The sequence below is a fragment of the Emys orbicularis genome, chromosome 1 (assembly GCF_028017835.1).
Source record: "Emys orbicularis isolate rEmyOrb1 chromosome 1, rEmyOrb1.hap1, whole genome shotgun sequence".
In the NCBI taxonomy this organism is placed as follows: Eukaryota; Metazoa; Chordata; order Testudines; family Emydidae; genus Emys; species Emys orbicularis.
The window spans coordinates 20,604,903-20,629,669 of record NC_088683.1 but is presented as its reverse complement, the minus strand read 5'-3'; positions in this window follow the sequence as shown (position 1 = coordinate 20,629,669).

Genomic DNA, 24,767 nt, shown 5'->3' with positions numbered 1-24,767 from the left:
CAGTGTCTCCTGTAAAATTGTGTATATAGCAAAGCAGCCCTTTTTGAGCCCCTTGCGATCATTCTGGTGATCTTTCCAGGTCAGGCAGGTTTCCTGGATCTTTTCTCACATTCACTTTTAGGTTTATTTATATTCTGGTAGCACTGTAGTGCCCGGTGCTGTACATACACATAGTAGGAGAGCTTTCCTGTAGAGTTTACAGTTTAAATAGACCAATGGAGGGAAAACAGAGTCACAGAACAGTGAAGTTATTTGCCCTAGGTTAGACAGTAGGTCAATGAGAGCCAGGAATAGAGCCCAACTCCAGCACCCAAGCCACTAAATTACACTGCCTCTCTAGTCTGTTAAGATAGCAGTGCCATAGGACAAGTGAGAAGCAGTCATAACGACTACAACTTCAGTTCCCTTTTTGGTAGTGTGATGAGATTGATTAGTTTCCATTGCAAATTTCCCCCCTGAAGGTCCCGTTTATGACTAACAGTCCAGAACTGTGCACAATGGCACCATCAGAGATGCAATAACTTCCCAGGCACCAGAAGTGCCAGCACCAGGATCGGCACGGATTAGACTGAAGCACTGTGTAAGCATTCAAGCAGTTGCTCTGCAGTCTGAACAGATGGAAACAGTCATGAGGTGGCAAAACATTACATGAAGTGTGCAAAGTGCAGTTAGAATTATTGAGAACCTTTAAAAAGCTAGACAGGGCCCTGAGACCTAGCCCTGCTGACTCCTCCTCACTCCCCTCCCCCAGAAGCCCCACCTCTTTGGTGAAGTGTGGCTACCTACGATTCCTCACTAGGTGGATGTGGCTAACAGGAACAGCACCAGTAGGCAGCAGAGAGAGGTTACCTGTAGGTAATATAATTAACACCAATCAACATGGGTTCATGGAAAACAGATCATGTCAAACTAAATGTGAGATTTTTTTTTTTTAATGAGAATATAAATTTGGTTGATAAAGATAACAGTGTCGATGTAATGTACTTAGACTTCTGTAAGGCATTTGACTTGGTAGCTGCACAGCATTTTGGTTAAAAAGCTACAACAATATAAAATTATCACGTCACACGTTAAGTGGATAAAAGCTGGCTAACTGAGAGGGCTCAAAATGTAATTGTACATGGGGAATCACCATTGACCAGGCGTGTTTCTAGTGGATTCTGCGGGGATTCATTTTTGGCCCTATGCTATTTAACATTTTTATTAACGACCTGGAAGAAAACATAAAAATCATCACTGATCAAGATTGCAGAGGACAAAAAAAATGGGGGTAGTGGTAAATAATGCAGCGGACACATAACTGTTGCTTGGTAAGCAAGTGCGAGCAAATGTATTCATTTTAATATGGCTAAATGTAAATGTGTGCATCTAGGAAGAAAGAATGTAGGCCATACTTACAGGATGGGAGACTATCCTGGGAAGCAGTGACTCTGAAAAAGGTTTGTGGGTAATAGTGGATAATCAGCTGAACATGAGCTCCCAGTGCAATTCTGTGGCCAAAAGGGCTAATGTGATCCTAGGATGCATAAACCGGAGAATCTTGAGTAGTAGTTAAGAGGTTATTTTACCTCTGTATTTGGCACTGGTGTCACCACTGCTGGAATATTGAGTCAAATTCTGGTGTCTGCCGTTCAAGAAGGATGCTGATAAATTGGAGAGGGTTCAGAGAAGAGCCATGAGAATGATTAAAGGATTGGAAAACATGCCTTATAGTGATGGACTCAAGAAGTTCCATCTATTTAGTTTAACAGTGAGAAGGTTGAGGCGTGACTTGATTACAGTCTGTATGTCCAGACTATCTGCCGGATCGGCGGGTAGCGATCGATCTATCAGGGATCGATATATCGCATCTTGTCTAGACACGATATATCGATCCCCGAACGCGCTCCCGTCGACTCCGGAACTCCACAGGGCGAGCGGCGGTAGCGGAGTCGACGGGGGAGCCGTGGCAGTCGATCCCGTGCCGTGAGGATGGGAGGTAAATCGAAATAAGATATGTCGACTTCAGCTACGCTATTCCCATAGCTGAAGTTGCGTATCTTACATCGACACCCTCCCTCCCCCAGTGTAGACCAGGCTTGTAAGTACCTACACAGGGAACAAATATTTAGTAATGGGCTCTTCAATCTAGCAAAGAAAGGTGCAACATAATCCAATGACTGAAAGTTGAAGCTAGACAAATTCAGACTAGAAATAAGGCATGCATTTTTTAACAGCGAGAGTAATTAACCACTAGAACAATTTACCAATGATCATAGTGGACCATCACTGACAAGATTGGATGTTGTTCTAAAAGATTAGGAATTACTTTTGGGACATTCTCTGGCCTGTGTTATACTAGAATCTATGAGTAGCCCCATACTACAGGGCTCTGGAATAGATGAGATATAATAATACAATATCTGCTGCTTCATAGATGAGAGCTATGGGAGGGAGCAATGCCTCAGTCCTATAAAAGAATCTTTAACCTAACGAGGCAGGAAGAAACTATGATGACAGGACAGAGCTAGCCAGAGAAGGAGGAAAAGAGAAAGGATAAGGAGAACTAGCCATAGACAAAGGGGAAATTTACTGTTATAATAATTGCACTATAATTTAACATCCTTTATGATAACTATTCTCTGGGAACGGTTTTCCAACCAGTTATGCACCCACCTCATAATACCAAGGGTTGTGGTTGATTCTCCATAACTGACAATTTTAAAATCTAAATTGGATGTTTTTCTAAAACATCTGCTCTAGCAATTATTTTGGGGAAGTTCTCTGGCCTGTGCTACATGGGAAGTCAGACTGAGATCGCAGTGGTTCCTTCTGTCCTTGGAATCTATGCATCTGTGACGGGGATTCCACTACCTCCCTTAACTGCCCTTATAGTTAGAAAGTTTGTTCATAATATCCAACTTAAATCTCCTTTGCAGCAAATTAAGCCCATTATGTCCTGTCCTATCTGCACATAAGAACAATTGATCACTGTCCTCTTTATAACAGCAAATCTGAAGACTGTTATCAGGACCGCCTTAGTCTTCTTTTCTCAAGACTAAACATACCCAGTTTTTTAACCTTTCCTCATAGGTCAGGTTTTCTAAACCTTATATCATTGTTGCTCTCCTCTGGACTTTCTCCATATCTTTCCTAAAGTATGGTGTCCAGAATTGGTTACAGTACTCCAGCTGAGGCCTCCCCAATGCCAAATAGAGCAGGACAATTACCTCCGATGTCATGCATATAACATTCCTGTTAATACACCCCAGAATAATATCAGCCTTTTTTGCAACTGCATCACACTGTTGACTCATTCAATTTGTGAGCCACTATAATCCCCAGATCCTTTCCACAGTATTACCACCTAGCCAGTTATTTCCCATTTTGTAGTTGTGCATTTGATTTTTCCTTCCTAAGTGAAGTGCTTTACACTTGTTTTTATTGAAATTCATCTTGCTGAATTCAGATCAATTCTCCAATTTGTCAAGGTCATTTTAATTATAACCCTGTCCTCCAAAGAACTTGTAACCCCTCCAAGCTTAGTGTCATCTGCATATTTTATAAGCACACTCTCTACTCCATTATCAAGTCATTAATTAAAATATTGAGTAGTACTAGACCCAAGACTGACCTTGTGGGACCCCACTGTACACCCTCCCTCTTTGACAATGAATCTTCTGTAACTACTCTGAGTCTGTTCTTTCAACCAGTTGTGCACCCACCTTATAGTAACTTTATCTAAACCACATTTCCCTAGTTTGCTTATGAGAATGTCATAGGGGACTGTGTCAAAAGCTTTACTGCAAATCAACATATATCATGTCTACTGCTTCCCCTATGCACCAGGCCAGTAATCCTGTCAAAGAAGAAAATTAGGTTGGTTTCACATGAGTTGTGAGTTTCTGTAAACTCACAAATCCATGCCGGCTATTCCACATAAACCTATTATCCTCTACGTGCTTACATATGTATATTAAATTTACATTATACCATATGAAGCAATATTCTGTATATATTTTACCAGTTAGTGGTGCTTCAGCTAACATCTCATTAAGTATTCAACGACCACCTCATAAATCCAGAATGCAAAACTTGCTTTATATTTATTTTCTATCCAATAAAGTGTTGTCAAAACTTTAATGTAAGCACAACTTTTTTATTGTTTCCACATTTATGACAGCAGGCACAGCAATTTGCACAATGCCACTCATTTCAGTACAAATATTGTGTCTTACCTTTTAAATCAGCTCTTATATTCTGTATTAGGATTAATGTCATTCCTTCACCATCACTTTATCTATAAGTTTGTAACTAAACTGGAAGGCTGGACATAGTATATTTTATTATGAAATTCAAAGAAAGCTATTTCAATGTTAATGGCCAAATTCTTCTCATTTATGCTGGCGGAACCCAACTAAAGCCGACAGAGGATTTCACTGGTGCAAGAGAATACAATCCAGCTTGCTCTTTTATCTGTGCTAGTAGGAGTAAAAATTAGTAGAAACTTAATTTAGTCACTAACTACACACAGTGAGCCAGGGGCGCTGGAACAATTTCTATAGTGGAAGTGCTGACAGCCATTGAACCAAACTGTAAACCCTGTATATAATGGAAACCACTTTAAGCCAGGGGGTGTGGCACCCGTAGTTTCAGCACCTGAGCTGGTTCATATGTAAAAATGCCACCTTTTTACTCAAGTCACTTTTGCGGCTAGATTGATTATGGTGGATGGGTTTGTAAATGCACAGCCCCCCAAAAGTTATCTACAAGCTCACATTTTACTGCTGAATTGCCATTTAAAAAAACCAGAAATATTTATTATGTTTATAAGTCAGGAGATAGCAAAATCAAATCAATCAAACTGTAAAACAACCTTTGCTTTGCAAGAGGTTTATTTAGACATCCCAACAAGGCTGGGATTTCATGTGTCTACTTTACTTTCGACTCCTCGCCAAATTGTACAGCTGAGTCTTATACATTTGAAGTTTATATTGGAAGTGCTGTCATACCTTAAATATGGCAGCATGAATGGTGCCTCTGTAGCACTGAGGTAATTCTGTAAGGTAAATAAAATTCAGGATGTAGATGTATATTAAATTGAGTGCCTTGCAGAATGGATGCAATTACTTTGGAAATGAATATTTTGTGCTCTTATGTTTTTAATGGCAACATAATTTTACCATAGGTAAACAAAAGTATATGTTTACTCTTTGTGAGTCCCTTTGACTATTCCTCACATTCCTTCCTGGAGCGGACAGCAATAAGATGTCTTGTTTAATATTATAGCTGTGTGACTGCTAGCTTCCATACTGGGCTCAGCCAGAAAATCACTCGTAATCCCAGCAGGTGTAGGAGGAAATGCATTTTGTCCCACTGTTTTAGTGGCCATTATATTAAAACACTAAAATAAACTGGAACACCAGGACTCACTCCATACAGCCAGGTAAATTCTATGCTGGAGTATGGAGGGGGCAAAAAACACTGAAATAAAATATTTTTTTAATTAAAATAAAAGTTGAGTTGGTTTTAGTTACAATGTTGCCAAGGAAATATAGATTAATCATTTCTGTGGGTCCTCCTGTGTGGGACAGAGATAGTTTGTATAAAGCATACTATAGTTTAACAGCTTTGAGAATTTGGTTTCCCCATAATAAGATTGCAAAGGGTTTGTGAATACCAAAAGCCATAAAAGCTCAATACGTTTATTAATACAGTAGACAATCTTCAAAAATGAATCACAATTGGTTCATAAAATACCCGAGATCATTTATATAACTTGCCTCATTAAACCAATATATGACATGGCTGTCCTTACTTAGGTAAAATATTTAATGTTACATATATACAAGTGGAAGACAAAGTGTTTCCATTAGTGTAAGGCCTGGTCTAAACTACCGTAGGAAGTTGACCTAAGTTACGCTACTCCAGTTACGTGACTATCGTAAATGAAGTTGACGTAGGTTAGGTCGACTTACTGCAGTGTCTACACCACGCTGTATCCACGGGAGACTCCCTCCCGCTGACTTACCTTACTCTTCTCAGGGATCTGGAGTACCAGAATCGACAGGAGAGCACTCTGCAATCGATTTAGTGGGTCTTCACCAGACCCGCTAAATTGACCCCCAGTGCACCGATCACAGCAGTGCCGATCTCCTGATAAGTGTAGACATGGCCTAAGTGTAGGCTGAAATTAGCTATGTGTGTTTATATAAAGGTAGTTCACGTTATTTTAAAGTTGTACCGCGCTAGGCATAGCAAAGGTTACTTGCTGTTGGCCCTGTTTGGGAAAGTGAGACAATTTTGGTTTTAAAGGACAGTCGAATATTGGAATAACACACTGGAATAACATCAGAGTGACTTTGGCCCAAGATGTGTGTTCATTTTTAGGAGGTTCATACTATGGTATCTCACAGATGTAAAAATACTTTGGGGACAACCTCACTCATTTCAAGAGCAACATTTGGCCCTTGGCTTGGCAGGCTTAGTGAGAAGGAGTTGCTTGCCTACACTTTCATACAGAATATACTATGCTCATTGACATGAAGATTGTTTGCTTCTGAAAGATCTGATGTATGTGTTTTAGAATGAGTCTTGGCAGCTGGTTTATAAACAAGGCAGAATGAGCTGCATAGGCATGGGCCCATATTGAGAGAGGGGCACAGACACATTGCCTCAGTGAGAGCTTGCCTTTGGCAGGCAGATTTCTTCTTGGAGCTTCCGACCATGTAGGGGGAGCATGTCCGCTCCTTACGCACCGGTTGTCTCAGCTTATATTTGGACTGTAAGCTCCTGGTGGGGGGGGATAGTCTGCACTATGTGTTTGCACAGCACCTGATTAGTATTAATGCACACTCTCTGACCATGCTCCCTGGGTCAATGGGACTACTAAGAGTTTGGTGCCATTTATGCCACTCCAGGCTGGAAGAATATTCAGCTCTCAGAGTCAGCCAGCTTCACAGCCCCTTTGCCTCTTCAGAGCAGGAATAGCTGGAGCCAGGATCAGGCTCAGGATTTTTATCTCAGTCTCACATGTAACTGTATCCTTGAGCCACCATGTACTCAAAAATATATTAAAAAGTTAACATGAGCTTGATGTTCCTAAGCTGGAGGCTAAAAGGGAGATGTTGGCTCTTACTTGTAAACAGGGTCTGCAGCTTTGAAATATGCACCAGTCCTCTGATCCAATGTAAGCTTTATGAAGTTATTGTAAGGCTTGTATTAACAAAATGCTGATCCCTGGTTCACAGTCCAAAGATCTTATGGCTTGATCTTGCCATCACATTCATATGAGCTGCTTTTACTCACGAGTGATCTCATTCCTTGGGCCTACTTCACATGGCCAACATGTACAAGAGCAGGCTGTTCAATAGTAAACCCTTCAATGCATGGAAAATCTCTCATTCTGTGTCCCCAGTCCTACTTCAGGATAAAAACACAATGCCTCACCGAAGTCAATGGGACTCTACATGGACGCCAGGATCCACCTAACATTGTTCTGATTGGAGGGTCAGATCCTGTGTGTGTCACATGCTGTGCAAATCTATTGTGATTTATATGTAACTTTAGCGCCCTCATGGCCAAGATGGAGTCTGCTCTGCAGGCAGCTCTGGCCAAGAGATGGCGTGCGCAGGAATGCAGCAGAAGAAATCCCTTCCACCCCAGGGGCACCTGTTCCAAACCCCCCAGAGTGAACACACACACACACACACACACACACGAAAAGTACAGTGGATATAACAAGGGAAATATTTATTTACAGAGGGATGAGAGGAGAAAAACAACAAGGGGAAATATAGGGGGAGCAGTAAGACAGGGCTGCATCCAAGCCAAGGCCCCACGGGCCCAGTGGTAGCACAGTCTGGAAGGGCAGACACTGAGCAAAGTGTCTGCACACAGAGTTCAGGAGTCTTGAGCAAAGTTCCAGTCCAGTGGTGAGTCTTGGGTGCTCCTGGTCGTCTTCGGCGCCAGTGAACTTTCCCCAACAAACCCCTCCAGTGCCCTCTTCTGCCGCTGTCTGCAAAACCACACAGAGCGACCACCTCCCCACTTAACTAGCTACAGCCTCCCTCCTTGTCCCCAATGCAGAGTCACAAGCCCCAGTACTCACAGCCCCATGCAGCTCTGGGCAGCCATGATACTGGGTCCAGCTCCGGCCTGTCCTTCTCGGGCGATTCCTCCCTGGCACAGTGCTCCTCCTGTCCTGGGGTGTCCCCGATCGGCCCTGTCCTTCCCAGGCTTCAGGCAGGTTCTTCTCTGCTGCTTCCTTTGTGAGGGCCTGCGGGCTGCTGCCTCTCTCTCCCTCTGAGCTTCAGAGCCACCCCCTGAACTTTCCTTCCTTTTTTCTCACTCTTCCCCTCCCCCCTAGGAAAAAGATTTAAAGGGGCCATGCTTTCTAAACCCCAAAAGGGTTCCATATGCATGATAAACTACTATTAAACAATACTTACATTAAATATACATAAAATGAATTTTCTGAACCCATTTTGGGGAGAGCCAGGAGACACTGTGCTGCAAAAGCAGCTTTACTCTGCCAGGCAATGCATCATCACATATCCTGAATGAAGATTATCCCTTATAGAGGTATGTATACAATACAGGTGCTGGAGAGAGGGGATACTTAATTGCTATATCTGGCCTGTGAATGTAGGTGCAAAATGTGTATATTTCACAGTCCCAATCTTTAGATTGACTCTACAATGATCCTATATACTGTTATCATGGAGTAGAGTTTGCAGCTTTCAGGGGTGTTTCTTTGTGTTCCCCTTTCTGCCCATATCCGTCTGTTGCCTAATCTTATACACAGGCCTTGTCTATACTACCGCGGTAAGTTGACCTAAGTTATGCTACTGCAGTTATGTGAATAACATAACTGAAGTCAACGTAACTTAGGCTGACTTACCGCGGTGTCTACCCCGCACTGTGTCGACAGGAGATGCTCTTCCACTGACTTCCCTTACACTTCTCAGGGAGCTGGAATACCGGAGTCAACAGGAGAGCGCTCTGCCATTGATTTAGCATGTCTTCACCAGACCCACTAAATAGATACGCTGCATCGATCGCAGCAGTGCCGATCTACCGGTAAGTGTAGACATGGCAAGTAGTGGATTGCAAGTAGTTTGGGGCAGGGACCAGATTTTTATTACGTGTTTGTACAGCACCTAGCACCATGGGGTCCTGGTCTATGAATGGGCTTCTTAGGTGCTATCCAATATATAAAACCCAAGTATTGTTGTGATGGAAGACCTAGGCCGGGCTCTGTCTGTTGATGAGTTTTTCTGACGTAAAAGAAGGCCCGTAACAGCCACAATTGAATCCAGTGTTTCCAAGCCTTCTTGTGGTTTGTGCAAATTTTTGGGCTGCAAATCCATCCACTGTACTCAACAGCTATAGTGTAGTGAACAGTTAGTTTATAAAAGCATTGCACATTACAGCATTTGCAATTTGTAAAATTAATCTACAAACATAAACATACTGTAGCTGTTACAAAGCAAACCAATAATCACTTTGAATATTTACATTTACCACTCTCTAGGCACACATTTTCTTCCACTATAATGGTCTGTTGTAAACTAAAGCAAACCCATTTGCACTGTAATCCCTTGAACTCACTTAATACAGTTTAATATAAGTCATGCAGGGAGATTACATTTACCAGGGAAGTTCTGTGGCTCGTGCTGGGTCTTCTGTTCTTTTCTTAGACTCAGCAATATGTATAGGTTTATGTCTGTGCAATCAGACAAGCCAGGCGAGAGGCTGCCTTGCCTGTGCTTCCCTTGACTCACCACTCCAGGGGGGAGCCCATATCTGTGCCAGCAGCTGCACTACCTGATGACTCATGCAGTGATAAAGACTCTCCTACTGGACCTCCTGTGTTTACAACTTGCTAAACTGCACTGGTCTATGACACTAATTGGAACTTCACTGAGAGCAGAATTTGTTGTGGATTAATTATGCTTGTAAAGACACAATATCATTCCAGACAAGGCTTCTAAACATTTACAGGGCTTGTGCTTTAATATGTGTTAGTCCATGGTATGACATAGGGCATGGTTTTCAGGGTCCCATGTAGGGTTGCCAACTTTCTTCTCGCACAAAACTGAATACCCTTGCCCTGCCCCCTGCCCCACCCCTCCTCCAAGGCCCCACCCTTGCCTTGCCCCTTCTCAGAGGCCCCACCCCTGCTCATTCCATCCCCCCTCCCTCTGTCGCTCACTCTCCCCACCCTCACTCAATCGCTCATTTTCACTGGGCTGGCTCAGGGGGTTGGGGTGCAGGAGGGGGTGAGGGCTCTGGCTGGGGATGTGGGCTCTGGGGTGGGGCCAGAAATGAGGAGTTCAGGGTGTGAGAGGGGTCGCCGGGCTGAGGCAGTGGATTGGGATGCAGAAGGGGGTGAAGGCTCCGGCTGGGAGTATGGGCTCTGGGGTGCGGCCAGGGATGAAGGGTTTGGGGTGCAGGAGGGGGCTCCAAACTGGGGGTGGAGCCAAGGGGTTCAGAGTATGGGAGGGGGCTCTGGGCTGAGGCAGAGGGTTGGGGTGAGGAAGGGGTATGGGCTCTGGGCTAGGGGTGTGGGTTCTGGGGTGGAGCCAGAAATTAGGGGTTCAGGGTGTGGGAGAGGGCTCCAGGCTGGGGTAGGGGGTTCAGGTGCAGGAGAGGGGTGAGGGCTCTGGCTGGGGGTGCGGGCTCTGGTGTGGGGCCTGGGATGAGGGATTTGGGGTGCAGAAGGGTGCTCCAGGCTGGCGCTGAGGGGTTTGGGGTGCAGGAGGGGCTCTGGGCTGGGGCATGGTGTTGGAGTGCAGGGGGTGTGAGGGCTCCATCTGGGGGTGCAGACTCTGGGGTGGGGATAGGATTGATGGGGTTGGGATGTAGGAGGGTGCTCTGGGCTGGGACTGAGGGGTTCAGAGGGCGGGAGTGGGCTCCGGGCTGGGGCAGAGGATTAGGGTGTGGGTGGGGTGAGGGCTCCAGCTGGGGGTGCGGACTCTGGTGTGGGGCTGGAGATAACAGATTTGGAGTGCAGGAGGGGGCTCCGGGCTGGGGTTGAGGGGTTTGGAGGGGCTGGAGGAGGACAGGGCTGGGGCAGAGGATTGGGGCGTGGAGGGGGAGGTGAAAGCTCTGGCTGTGGGTCCGGGCTCTGGGGTGGGGCTGGGGATGAGGGGCTTGGGATGTAGGAGGGTGCTTTGGGCTGGGACCGAGGAGTTTGGAGGGTGGGAGGGGGATCAGGGCTAGGCAGAGTGCTGGGGCATGGGAGGGTGTCAGAGGTGCAGGCTCCAGGTGGCACTTACCTCAAGCAGCTCCCAGAAGCAGCGGCATATCCCCCTTCTGGCTCCTATGTGAAGGCATGGCCATGCAGTTCTGCGTGCTGCCCCGTCCACAGGCGCCACCCCTGCAGCTCCCATTGGTCTTTGTCAAGGGTTCTAGTCTCCTCCTTCCAGGTCCTACACAGCACTCCCAGCAGGGTTACTGGCTTGTTTTAGTTTGTTCCTTCTGGGGCTTTGACTTGTTTTTATCTTATGAAGATTTTGGTTTTGTGACTGTATTGTGGTAGCACCTGTGGATTCCAGTAAGGGCCCCATTGTTCCAGGCACAGTACCCACAGAGTAAAGAGTGTTTACAATCTAAACATATGATAACAAGAGGCAACAGGTGGAGGGGGAAAAAAACAGATAGAGGACAACAAGATAGTCTAGATTCAGCAAGCAGCAGCCATAGCATGCCCACTGCCTACAGCTTCAGTTTTAGTGGGAAAGGTTTAACAAAAAGGTAGGTCATGGACAGTTGGGTATATGCTGCAAGATTATTTAGTTTAGCAATGGGGTGTGAGAACAAACAATGGAACCAGGGCCTGGATCGATCTTTGGCTCCCTACTGCAAGGATTTGGCACTCACTCAGCCAGAAACCCCCTTTCCATCACTCACTATCCTGTGGATTGTGCCCTGCAGCTCTCTGGTCACTTGCAGGCATGCAATACTATGCTGACATTTAGACTTTACCAGGAAGGAGAATTTTGAACCTTTCTGGGTCTCTTCTAGCCAGTAAGAGCTGTGCACAGACACATAGGTAGTATCTGAGGGAAGTTATCAAGTAAGGTCTCCTCCAAAATACCAACACCGGGTCCTTCATGTGCAGACCAAAGGCTTCATTGCTAGTATGCCCTCATGTGTAACATTGTTCTCTAAGCTTGTAATAAAGCTGTAGCCTTGTTTCCCCCATAGATCAAGTCTCCTCTGAAAACATGATGATGTCACTGTCTGGCTTTGTGGCTTGAGTCAGGTCCTCTTCCTTCTGTTCCTTTCTTAGGCTTAACAGTGAATGTAGGCACACATCTGGGCCTTCAGCCTAGCCTGACCAATGCCTCTTTCATGTCCCTTCATTAAGCCAGCCGTGCGTGGGTGCACATCCCCGGGTGGTTGCTGGTCAGTCACCGCATGCCAACAGTTCAATCAGTGACAACCACTGTTCAGCTGAAGAAAACATTTGTGGCTTCTGCATGTGTTGAAGAGAGATGTGATTTAAAAGTTAGATGAACTTTACCAGTGACAGAATTGTTCAGAGATCATTCAATTATGTTCCAACAAACAAGGCAAAGCTCCCACAGGCCTCCTAAATTACTCACAATTTTGGTACTTTTAAATGTCACAACCCACAGTTAGAAGGGAGCAGGGAGGGCTTCAGGGTTTCTGGGCTAGGGCACTCACTAGGGCCTGGGCTACACTGGAGGTGGGAGGGGGATCGACCTAAGATACGCAACTTCAGCTACAAGAATAGCGTAGCTGAAGTTGACGTATCTTAGTTCGACTTACCTTGCGTCCTCACAGTGCGGGGTCAATTGCCGCGGCTCCCCCGTCGACTTTGCTTCTGCCTCTCGCCGAGCTGGAGTTCAGCAGTCGACGGGAGAGCAATCGGGGATCGATTTATTGCATCTACACTACATGCGATAAATCGATCCCCGATAGATCGATCGCTACCTGCCGACGTACCCTAGATAAGCAACCTAGAATACAAGTAATTGTGCTCCTAGGTACTCATTGTCTTTTGGACAACCTTTAGTCACGTCAAAAGTAGGAGTACAAAAGGATACCTATTTCAGGGTTAAAGAACTTCATTTTCCAGGGATGTCACTGTCTAGAGATCCAACACTACAAGGTCCCATTTGGAAAGGTTTCTGAGAGTAGACAGTCTTTAATCTAGCAGAAAAAGACATAATAAGATCCAATGGTTGGAAGCTAAAGGTAGATTAATTAAGACTAATAATAAGATACAAATGTTTAACATTGAGAGTAATTAATCATTGGAACAGTGTTACCTATGGATACGGTGGATGCTCTGTCACTGGAAATCTTTAAATCAAAACTGATGTCTTTCTAAAAGTAGGCTATATCTGGAACCGAAGTTATTGTTTGGATGCAGAAATAACTGGGCGAGGTTCTTTGGCCTGTGTTATGTAGGAGGTCAGACCAGATCCTAGCTGTCCTTTCTGACCTTAATCTATGCAACTCCTGTGAAGTGTTGAGTGGCTTGAGTCTTAATGATGTCAACAGGAGTTGAGAATGCTCAGCACCTTGCAGGACAGGGCCTTTCGATGGTAAGTTTTTTAGAGCAGGGAGCTATTCTCTGGCACTCCCTTTCTGCCATCTAGCACCATGCATGTTTATGGTACCACATACCTTATTAACACTTTTTACCTGTTCTCCAAGCTGGCAACATTTTTATTGAATATACCAAGATAAGGACTTGTCTGCTTGTGTCAAGTGGTCAGAGCAGTACTAAACATGAGTATCTTAAATAAACAAACAAGCACCTTGAGGATGATAATGGACAACTAGGAGTAAGTTTCCCAATGCTGTATGCATGTTGTGGGTAGAGCTGGGCAGGAAGTTTTCCAGTCCAGAAAACATTTTCAAGATTTTGAACATTTCCCCCCATCTCCAACAGAAGGGGAGAGGGGAAAGTCAAAATCAAGAATTTTCAAATAAAAAATCCCAAACCATTATGGTTTGGGTCAATTGAAGTGTTTTGTTTTCTTTTCTTTTTGACCATTTTAAAAACAACGTTTTACTTTAGTTGGCTTAAATTTCTAAATGAAATCTGATTTCATACTGGAAAACTGGAGGTTTTTGTTGTGAAAAAGCTGAAAAGGATATTGACAGTTTTGAAACTTACCAAAAAAATTTTGAGTTGAGAAATTTGTGGAAACTGATCACTTCTATGAAAAGTCTCAATGTCAAAGAATTGGCATATTTGACAAAAAGCCACAAAAGATTCATAGAAAAAATCCCAACCACCTCTAGTTGTGTGCACATATATTATCCAATGAACATACCTACAGGGACTTCTGAATGAAAAGTTTGATCTCATATGCACTTACAACTTTAACTCACTCTTTTAAGGATGCACTATAGCAGCCTTGCTAAATCCATATGAAAATGTACTAGTCCGTCTATCAAAATCAGAGTGATAAAGTGAGTGCTTATTTTAACATGAACTATGTATTTTCTTTCTTTCTTTCTTTCCATTCCTTTGAGGAAAAAAGACATAAATCTAGACACCAATCAGCTAAAGCATCTCTCCCGGTGGCACAAGTTAGAGTGAACAAAAAAGCCTAGCCCTTCTGAAAGATATAAAACAAGGGGACTCCATATGGTTCCCATCTGGGTTTCAAAATAAGGGATAAAAATCTCTGCATTTCTTCCCTGTGATGGGGTGTTCACCCCACACTTGCCTGAAAGGGTTAATGAAGACAAAGACGGGGGCTAATTAACCCAACAGGCTACAGCTCAGAGGAATCAGCTGGCTAAGTAATCCCCTGAGTGAATGAGGAAGTCCAGCTGAGGAAGAATGAGCTAGGTTGGGACTTATAAAGGCAGGAAATTGGTAGCAGAAGGGGGTTTCTGGGAAAGTCTGTAGTCACTCCCTGGGAGAGGGAGGTGCATTTGGGCTGGCAGGGGGAAGCCAGGAAGGTAGGACAGGGCTCAGGGAAAGGCAGTAAGGTCTAAGAGGGAACAAACCTTGACTGTTGGCCAGAGGGTCCATGAGCCAGAACCCAGAGTAAAGGGTGGGCCTGGATTCCCTGGCCAGCCACTGAGGGAGTGGCACTACAAGGCAGTGAATGGGAAGACAGCCTGAGTCTGTTTGTAGGAAGAGACTTTCCAACCCAGAAGGGGAAACCAGAGGGCCAAGTCACAAAGAGGCAGCAGTCGCTTGTGGAGTGAGAGAGGAGATGTGGACCCAGAGAAAAGGCAGAGAGACAGCATGTAACCATGGGGAGAGGGGTTGACCTTGTGAGTTATCCCCCAGAATGACCAGGAGGAAGTGCCATCCTGGAGGTGAGTGGAGAACCCTATCACACTCTCCAATATAGAAAACTGGACTGTGTTTAAAAAGGGGGGGAGGGGAGAAGATGACTGGAGCAATATGACTCATCTAGATGGAAAAGCTAAGAGGTTTCTTTTAAAAATCAGGCCTCTTATCTAAACCTGTTAAAGTCATGACTGCCACCCGGACATGCACCTAGAATACCAGAAACATGAAATTGCCTATATAAGCACGAACACCCCCTCCCCCCACAATTATTTTGCAGCTTGTAAAACACATGACATATGCCTAGCAATATCAATTTATTTTTCTTGTAAACCACTTATTTTCAAGATGGTGTTAGCACTATCTGACTGCTAATGTTTACCAGGCTGTTATTTGCATGACTCTCGTTCTGTAAGGTGAAGGCTACTAGAAGGGGTCCAAGCTTTTCTTTGGAATTTGAAGAGGGCAAGCCAAGTGGTACTGATAGAAATGTATGCTGGGAAAAGAGGGTAAAACCAAATCACTGGATTAGCTTTGTATAAAGCAGAGGGAGGAAAGTACTTCCTCTAAAATAATGTAAAGCTTGTGGTAGGAGATGGATGTATTTATAGAGCACCTTAAGTGACCCTCAGTGTTTTTTCATAGAATCATAGAATATCAGGGTTGGAAGGGACCTCAGGAGATCATCTAGTCCAACCCCCTGCTCAAAGCAGGACCAATTCCCAACTAAATCATCCCAGCCAGGGCTTTGTCAAGCCGGGCCTTAAAAACCTCCAAGGAAGGAGACTCCACCACCTCCCTAGGTAACGCATTCCAGTGCTTCACCACCCTCCTAGTGAAATAGTGTTTCCTAATATCCAACCTAGACCTCCCCCACTGCAACTTGAGACCATTGCTCCTTGTTCTGTCATCTGCCACCATTGAGAACAGCCGAGTTCCATCCTCTTTGGAACCCCCCTTCAGGTAGTTGAAGGCTGCTATCAGATCCCCCCTCATTCTTCTCTTCTGGAGACTAAACAATCCCAGTTCCGTCAGCCTCTCCTCATAAGTCATGCGCTCCAGACCCCTAATCATTTTTGTTGCCCTACGCTGGACTCTTTCCAATTTTTCCACTTCCTTCTTGTAGTGTGGGGCCCAAAACTGGACACAGTACTCCAGATGAGGCCTCACCAATGTCAAATAGAGGGGAACGATCTCGTCCCTCGATCTGCTGACAATGCCCCTACTTATACAGCCCAAAATGCCGTTAGCCTTCTTGGCAACAAGAGCACACTGTTGACTCATATCCAGCTTCTCGTCCACTGTGACCCCTAGGTCCTTTTCTGCAGAACTGCTACCTAGCCATTCGGTCCCTAGTCTGTAGCTGAGCATGGGATTCTTCCGTCCTAAGTGCAGGACTCTGCACTTGTCCTTGTTGAACCTCATCAGGTTTCTTTTGGCCCAATCCTCTAATTTGTCTAGGTCCCTTTGTATCCGATCCCTACCCTCTAGTGTATCTACCACACCTCCTAGTTTAGTGTCATCGGCAAACTTGCTGAGAGTGCAGTCCACACCATCCTCCAGATCATTAATAAAGATATTAAACAAAACCGGCCCCAGGACCGACCCTTGGGGCACTCCGCTTGAAACTGGCTGCCAATTAGACATGGAGCCATTGATCACTACCCGTTGAGCCCGACGATCTAGCCAGCTTTCTATCCACCTTACAGTCCATTCATCCAGTCCATACTTCTTTAACTTGGCAGCAAGAATACTGTGGGAGACCGTATCAAAAGCTTTGCTAAAGTCAAGGAATAACACATCCACTGCTTTCCCCTCATCCACAGAGCCAGTTATCTCATCATAGAAGGCAATTAGGTTAGTCAGGCACGACTTCCCCTTGGTGAATCCATGCTGACTGTTCCTGATCACTTTCCTCTCCTCTAAGTGTTTCATAATTGATTCCTTGAGGACCTGCTCCATGATTTTTCCAGGGACTGAGGTGAGGCTGACTGGCCTGTAGTTCCCCGGATCCTCCTTCTTCCCTTTTTTAAAGATGGGCACTACATTAGCCTTTTTCCAGTCATCCGGGACCTTCCCCGATCGCCATGAGTTTTCAAAAATAATGGCTAATGGCTCTGCAATCTCATCCGCCAACTCCTTTAGCACCCTCGGATGCAGCGCATCAGGCCCCATGGACTTGTGCACGTCCAGTTTTTCTAAATAGTCCCGAACCACTTCTTTCTCCACAGAGGGCTGGTCACCTTCTCCCCATATTGTGCTGCCCAGTGCAGCAGTCTGGGAGCTGACCTTGTTTGTGAAGACAGAGGCAAAAAAATCATTGAGTACATTAGCTTTTTCCACATCCGCGGTCACTAGGTTGTCTCCCTCATTCAGTAAGGGGCCCACACTTTCCTTTACTTTCTTCTTGTTGCTAACATACATGAAGAAACCCTTCTTGTTACTCTTAACATCTCTTGCTAGCTGCAACTCCAAGTGTGATTTGGCCTTCCTGATTTCACTCCTGCATGCCTGAGCAATATTTTTATACTCCTCCCTGGTCATTTGTCCAATCTTCCACTTCTTGTAAGCTTCTTCTTTGCATTTAAGATCAGCAAGGATTTCACTGTTTAGCCAAGCTGGTCGCCTGCCATATTTACTATTCTTTCTACACATCGGGATGGTTTGGTCCTGCAACCGCAATAAGGATTCTTTAAAATACAGCCAGCTCTCCTGGACCCCTTTGCCCTTCATGTTATTCTCCCAGGGGATCCTGCCCATCTGTTCCCTGAGGGAGTCAAAGTCTGCTTTTCTGAAGTCCAGGGTCCGTATTCTGCTGCTCTCCTTTCTTCCTTGTGTCAGGATCCTGAACTCGACCATCTCATGGTCACTGCCTCCCAGGTTCCTATCCACTTTTGCTTCCCCTACTAATTCTCCCCTGTTTGTGAGCAGCAGTTCATATCAGACTGTAGTGGTTCTCTCATGGACCAGCTCCTAGTTCTGATGGCACACTATTCATTTGCAGCAATTACTGTATAGCATTTGAGTTTGAGAAAGTAATACTAGGATAGTACAAAAAAGGCAGTTAAAAATAGTAACCGTCCATCTTTTTAAATGGTAGGTAAAGCTAAAAACCTTCATGCTTCTGGACAACCCCCACCACTTTCACTGAGAGGGAGTAAGGCACAAACTCTGCTACTGGGCAAGGCATTCCTTATTTGCCTACTTTAGGATCAAGCACCTGCTAATGAAGAATCTGACATTTGCCATTGTCGGAGGATGTTGGACCAGAGGGCTCACTAATGTGCTACAGCATGGCAATCCCTGTATTTCTTCAAATGCACTTTACTACAGTGAGTGAGGCTACTTGGTTACACCTCCCCGTTTTGCATCACTGCTGTTTGTGGCATCTGCATGATTATAGGACTTCACTTTGATAACTATTGAACGCAGCTGGTTAATCATGGGAAAAAGCCATGCAATTATTTTGTTTGAAAAATTAAATGGAATATGCCAAGGGCCTTAGTGCCATGCTGTTGGGTACAGCTTAAGAATTTAAGTAGAATAAATGTGACTAGCTTTATTTCTGGGTCTTCCCCTTGTTGCACTGTGCTCATCTCTCTTGGCTAATCTGCAGTGTTACTTATGTCCTCTAGTGCATTCAGTACTCCTCTAATTGCAGTGTTATCCACAATTCAGATCACCATTTAGTTGACACCAATAAAACACCAGAGTAAAAAAAAAATACAAAGTAGGTGCACAGAATGCAGACAGATTTTTCTTCAGTATATTTCTTAGTTGGTTAAATAGGCTTCTGGAAATCCTAAAAGAAACCTGGACTGGGCTAGCAGTATCAGGAAGCATTACCACTCAGTGAGTAACGGATGTTACACCACTGCACCCAACAGCTTCATGGACCCAGTTGACATGATCTGCAAATTCCCAGAGAGCCACAGGTTAAAGTATAACAACTGTAGCATAAACCGCTAGGTACCCTAATTCCTTCATCTGTATTGCAGGAGCACCTAGGAGTTCCAGTCACGGGCTAGGGTCCTATTGTGCTAGCACTGTAAAAACATAACCAAAGTGACAGTCCCTGCCCCATAGACCTTACAGTCTAAGGGCAGGTCTACACTAAACACTGCAACGAAGCAGCTGCGCTGCTGTAGCACTTAAGTAAAGATACTCCTACACCAATGGGAGAGAACTCTCCAGTCGGTGCAGTTAAGCCACCTCCTATGTTGTGAGGAGAAGTTCTCACGTTGATATAGCACTGTCTACATGGGGGATTAAGGTCGGTATAACTGTCATTCAAGGGGGTGGATTTTTCAAGCCCCTGAGCGATGCAGTTATACTGACATAGGTCTGTAGTGTAAATCTAGCGTAAGCGGACAGGAGGATCCAGAGAGATGGGAGGAACAAGGAAACAATGAGACAACGTGGTTCAGCATGATAGTATCAGCACACCAGCTGCCCAATCATTGTCGAGCCTTTGGTAGGCATCGCAGCAAGGACAGTTTTAAGGAGGGTTTGAAGGACAATGAAGTGGTTTATATTCTATAGACTTTGATATTGCAAAAGCTGACATTTTGGGCCTGACCTTGAAATAAAAATAACCTCCCTATAATTCAACTAGGAACAAAAAATATATTTCATTTAACTCTGCTTGATGGAATTAGTGGTAATTGGATTATTAATGATAACGCTTAGCACATCAATAGGGCCTTTTATCTGAAGATCAAAGCATATATATACATTCATTGAACAACCACTGCATAACACACCCAGGAGGCAAACGTTGTTAAAGCCTGTTCTAAAAATAGATCTGATCATAGAACCATAGAAATTACAGATTGAAAAGGCTCTCCCTTATATGTTGCCATCTCTCCATGTGTCATGGATCATTTAGATTAGCTTTTTAAAGCCGGTTCCGTGTCTTCTGTCTGTGAACTACTGTACACATACACACACCTACACCTATATAGCTTTATACATAATTTAATCTCTTCCCCCAGCCAGAGCACAATTGTTACATGTGTCCATCATAAATAAGGAAACCTATCTAAAATGACAGTGATTTGGACTCTTCTCATAAAGGCTAACAAAGCCAAAGTCAACATTTCCCTTAAAGGATTATCATAGGGAGCAAGATTTATACAGGCTTCCAGTGAGGTAGATGGAAGGGAGAACTTTATATCCTCTCGTACTGACAAAATAAACCGACATTCAAAATAGCAGCTACTGTACACTTTAAAATAAAGCTATCAGCACACTTGCTTACAGTAGCAAAAGAAATACACCCAACCTGAGATAAGGAAGGAGAGAGGATTCATTTGGTTGGAGAGAGGATTCCTTTGGTTTTGAGTTCTGATATAGCTCCTAGTTTCACCCACTTGGGCGTGTCTGTTGTCCAGCTGCTTTGCACCATTAATACAAAGCAGCAGTAAACCCAGCAGATTTGGTCCTGGGAGGATTTCTCAATGGTTACCTCTTTGGGGCAGGGACTATGTTATTCTGTGTTTGTAAAGTATCTAGCACAATGGGGCTGATTCAGATTGTAGCAATCCAACTCCCCAAAATAATATCATGGGCCACAGTATGAGAATCAAAACATCTTTCCAGTTACTACTTCTCAGTTGCAAGTCTCACCCAAGAAACCTCAGCGTGCTGAGTACACATAACAGAGTGAAAGAAGTGGTTAGAGGCAAAAAGGCATCCTTTAAAAATTGGAAGTCAAATCCTACTGAGGAAAACAGAAAGGTGCATAAACTCTGTCAAGTCAAGTGTAAGAGTATAATTAGGCAGGCCAAAAAAGAATTTGAAGAGAAACTAGCAAAAGATTCAAAAGACATTAGAATTGGAAAAAATACAGAGACGGGCAACAAAAATGATTAAGGGTACAGAACAGCTTCCATATGAGGAGAGATTAAAAAGACTGGGACTATTCAGCTTGGAAAAGAGATGAGCAAGGGGGGATATGGTAGAAGTCTATAAAATCATGAATGGTGTGGAGAAAGTGAAAAAGGGAGTGTCCTCTGTCCTTAAGTCTCTGACTGCTAGATGCTGGGACTGGACCACAGGGGATGGATCACTGGATGGTTGCCCTGTTCTGCTCATTCCCTTTGAAGCATCTGGCATTGGCTACTGTCAGAAGACACGATACTGGGCTAGATGAACCACTGGTCTGACCCTGTATGGTCATTCTTATGTGGCTGAGTAGATGAATATTGAAATAAACATTATACAGAATTTTATGGGCTGAGCTTGGAACAGACATTCAGATCCAGAAGCAATCTGATGTTGTGCTCCAAAAGAAAGTAAACCCAATATAGGGGATTGACACTTTAAATCCTTATACTTTACATTGTGTCTTTGCAGTAAGTATTCCACCTTCATAAGTACAGTCACAGTCTAGTCTTGTGGTTACTTCTAAAAATAAGTCATATTGAGAGATATCACACAGCTATCATTGCTTAAGTTATTGTCAGAGAAATGTCTCATGAAATACCTTTCATGTTAGTTTCTGAGAACTGAGAAATCCCGTGATAACAGATGAGGTATATATCAACTGATACTTTAAATGATGTTTAACAAATGGTTTGTTGCTTATGAAGAATGAAATGAATTAAATAACCTCTTGTCCAGCCAGACAGAAGGCAGGTGGATAACAAGATATTGGATATTAGGAAAAACTTTTCCCTAGGAGGGTGGTGAAGCACTGGAATGGGTTACCTAGGGAGGTGGTGGAATCTCCTTCCTTAGAGGTTTTTAAGGTCAGGCTTGATGAAGCCCTGGCTGGCATGATTTAGTTGGGGATTGGTCCTGCTTTGAGCAGGGGGTTGGACTAGATGACCTCCTGAGGACCCTTCCAACCCTGATATTCTATGATTCTATGAACCTTAAAAGAAATATATTGGATATGTGATTGAAAGATTTACTGTAATTGTTCTACAAGTTATTTTATCTAGACCATCAAAAACATACAAATGGGCAAGGATGCATCTAAGGAGATACGTGGTACCTACACAAACAGGGTTGTTTTATTTTAAATACGGGCTTGTCCACATGGAGACTGAGTGAGCAGCAAGCCAAAGTGTGAATGTGTAGCACTTCCGCTTACTGTACACTAATTTGCTGTGTGGCGCCTGCTACCGCACAGTAGAAGTTTGGCAGTGAGCTTTGACATACTGCTATTGGAAATCAGAGTGCTGTAGATTTACACCCTGGCTTGCCACACACTACTGAGTGTATAGACAAGCCCTTAGAGATACTGACTGACCAGACCTCAGCAGTTCTGATTATGTGTTTTTACTTAAAATGTGTGAATATAGTGAAAATGAGGAACGCGTCATGTGATGGCTGCCTTATTGGCTGACACATGAGACACAGAATCCAGGACTTCCAGAGCTAAAAGCATCAGCTGCTACCTCTTGAGCTAAAAGAACCCCCTATCGTCTAGCTGAGGCTGAAATGGACTCAGCCTTTGCAGATCAGGTATGGAGGGGAACCTATAAAACATTTATGGGTGAATATACAGAGGCTGGAACTATGCTGAGCATACGCACGTGCACACACACTCACAGGCATGCATTCACCCCTACCCCCACCATTCCACCTCAACCTATCTTGTATAACTCCTATGCTTCCAATCCTTGGCCCTTGTCCATCAAATTCAACCATCAAACACAGAAGGGAAATTTTTAACTTAGTGCACTAACCCACTGGCATCACCTTCTCTCTTTAATGAATTACCCAGGAAAGGATCGAAGGTGTTACACACTTAGTGGACTGTTTCTGACATGAACCTTTTAAGAGGTTTTGGATTCATGCAGGACACCTGGGAGAGCTGTGATTCAGAACAGATCTCTCAGAGCTTACAAGAACATGTTTCTACCCATCAAATCAGACCCAAGATACCAAAAGCAGAAGATTTTCAAGGCAGCTTTTTATCACAGGGCTTGATTAATGCGTACATTCTGGGGTCTCTGCTGAATTCCCCTTAGTGAATGAACTCTGTTATTGCAGTAATGGTGTTTTTACATACTTGCCTTCATAAAGATTATGAAGGAACACTGGAGGTAGCATGTCCAAAGGTGAGAGAAGAAGTTAAGGAGGCAGGAACCTGGGTATCATTTATGACTCTGCCTCTGACTTCTATCCCTGGAGTAACAAGACTGACCTACAACAGTCTGACCAGAGCTTCAAACCAAAGCTGCAAATGCTTCAAGCATTTAAGATGTGATTAACTTAACTCTGACACAGCTGGGATTACTTGCATGCTTAAAGCGAAGCATATGCATCAGCGTTTTCATGACTGGGGCCAGTACAGCACCCGAATTTCAAAAGAATCCACTGCAAATATGACTGCAAATCCCTCTGTTCATGAAAATTGGCACTTAGGTGGACCTGTCTTGCTCATTTGCATGTCCAAATGTGGGATTGAAATGCACAATTTAGGCAGACTCTTCTGAAAATTGGGATTACAATAATAAAAGGGAATTTAGACGTGTATTTTGGGCACTTGATGTATTTTAAACGTACAAAACCCAGGGTCTTCTAAAACAATTAAGATGCACCTGCTAATCCATTCAAATTTCTTCCTGTGTCTTCTGAAAACTATCTTAAAATGAAGTTTTTATACCAATGGCAGATTATAAATATATATATGGAGATATACCTATCTCATAGAACTGGAAGGGACCCCGAAAGGTCATCGAGTCCAGCCCCCTGCCTTCACTAGCAGGACCAAGTACTGATTTTGCCCCAGATCCTTAAGTGGCCCCCTATTATTTTGAATATATTATTGTCAGGGCTGAACACAGTTCACTGACTGCTACCTTATCTGGCAGATGCTGTTAGAGCAAACAGTTATTTTGGTAGATCTGTTAGCCATACAGATAATTATTACCTAACTATGGACATGTCTACAGGAATACTTCCTGCACAGCCAGCTGGGGTGTAAATCTACAGCATTCCGCCATGCCGTGCACTCACTGTCCCTGTGGACTCTGTTGCTGTGCATTACAAGCTCCCCAGTGTGCTGTTTCAAATTGCACTCCGTCAGTGTGCACTGGGGAACTTTCAGTGCACACATCAGGGTCCACACAACTAGTCAGGGCACGCCATGATAGAGAGCTATAGGTTTACACCCCAGCACACACAGTAAGAGTTCATGTAGACATTGTATCCTGTGACTGACAACAACTGAGCTTCCATCTTTAACTGAATTCAACCCCGTTGCTTTCAGAATGTTTTCTTTTGAAATGGAATGAAGCTGATAACTTGACATGTGAGAATTTTACATTGTGTGCAATATTCACCAGTTACTATTCAAAACGGCTGGCTAATCAGCTGCTTATTTTTGTAACTCCTATAAAGTATATTTACGTTGAGTCAAAGGGCTTGCAGGGATCCCCAGAGTATTAAATGGCAATGATTCATTAGAAAGACAATGTAATTAGCAATGAATCCCTTTTGCTCCTATTAAAACACACGCAGACACTAAAGTATG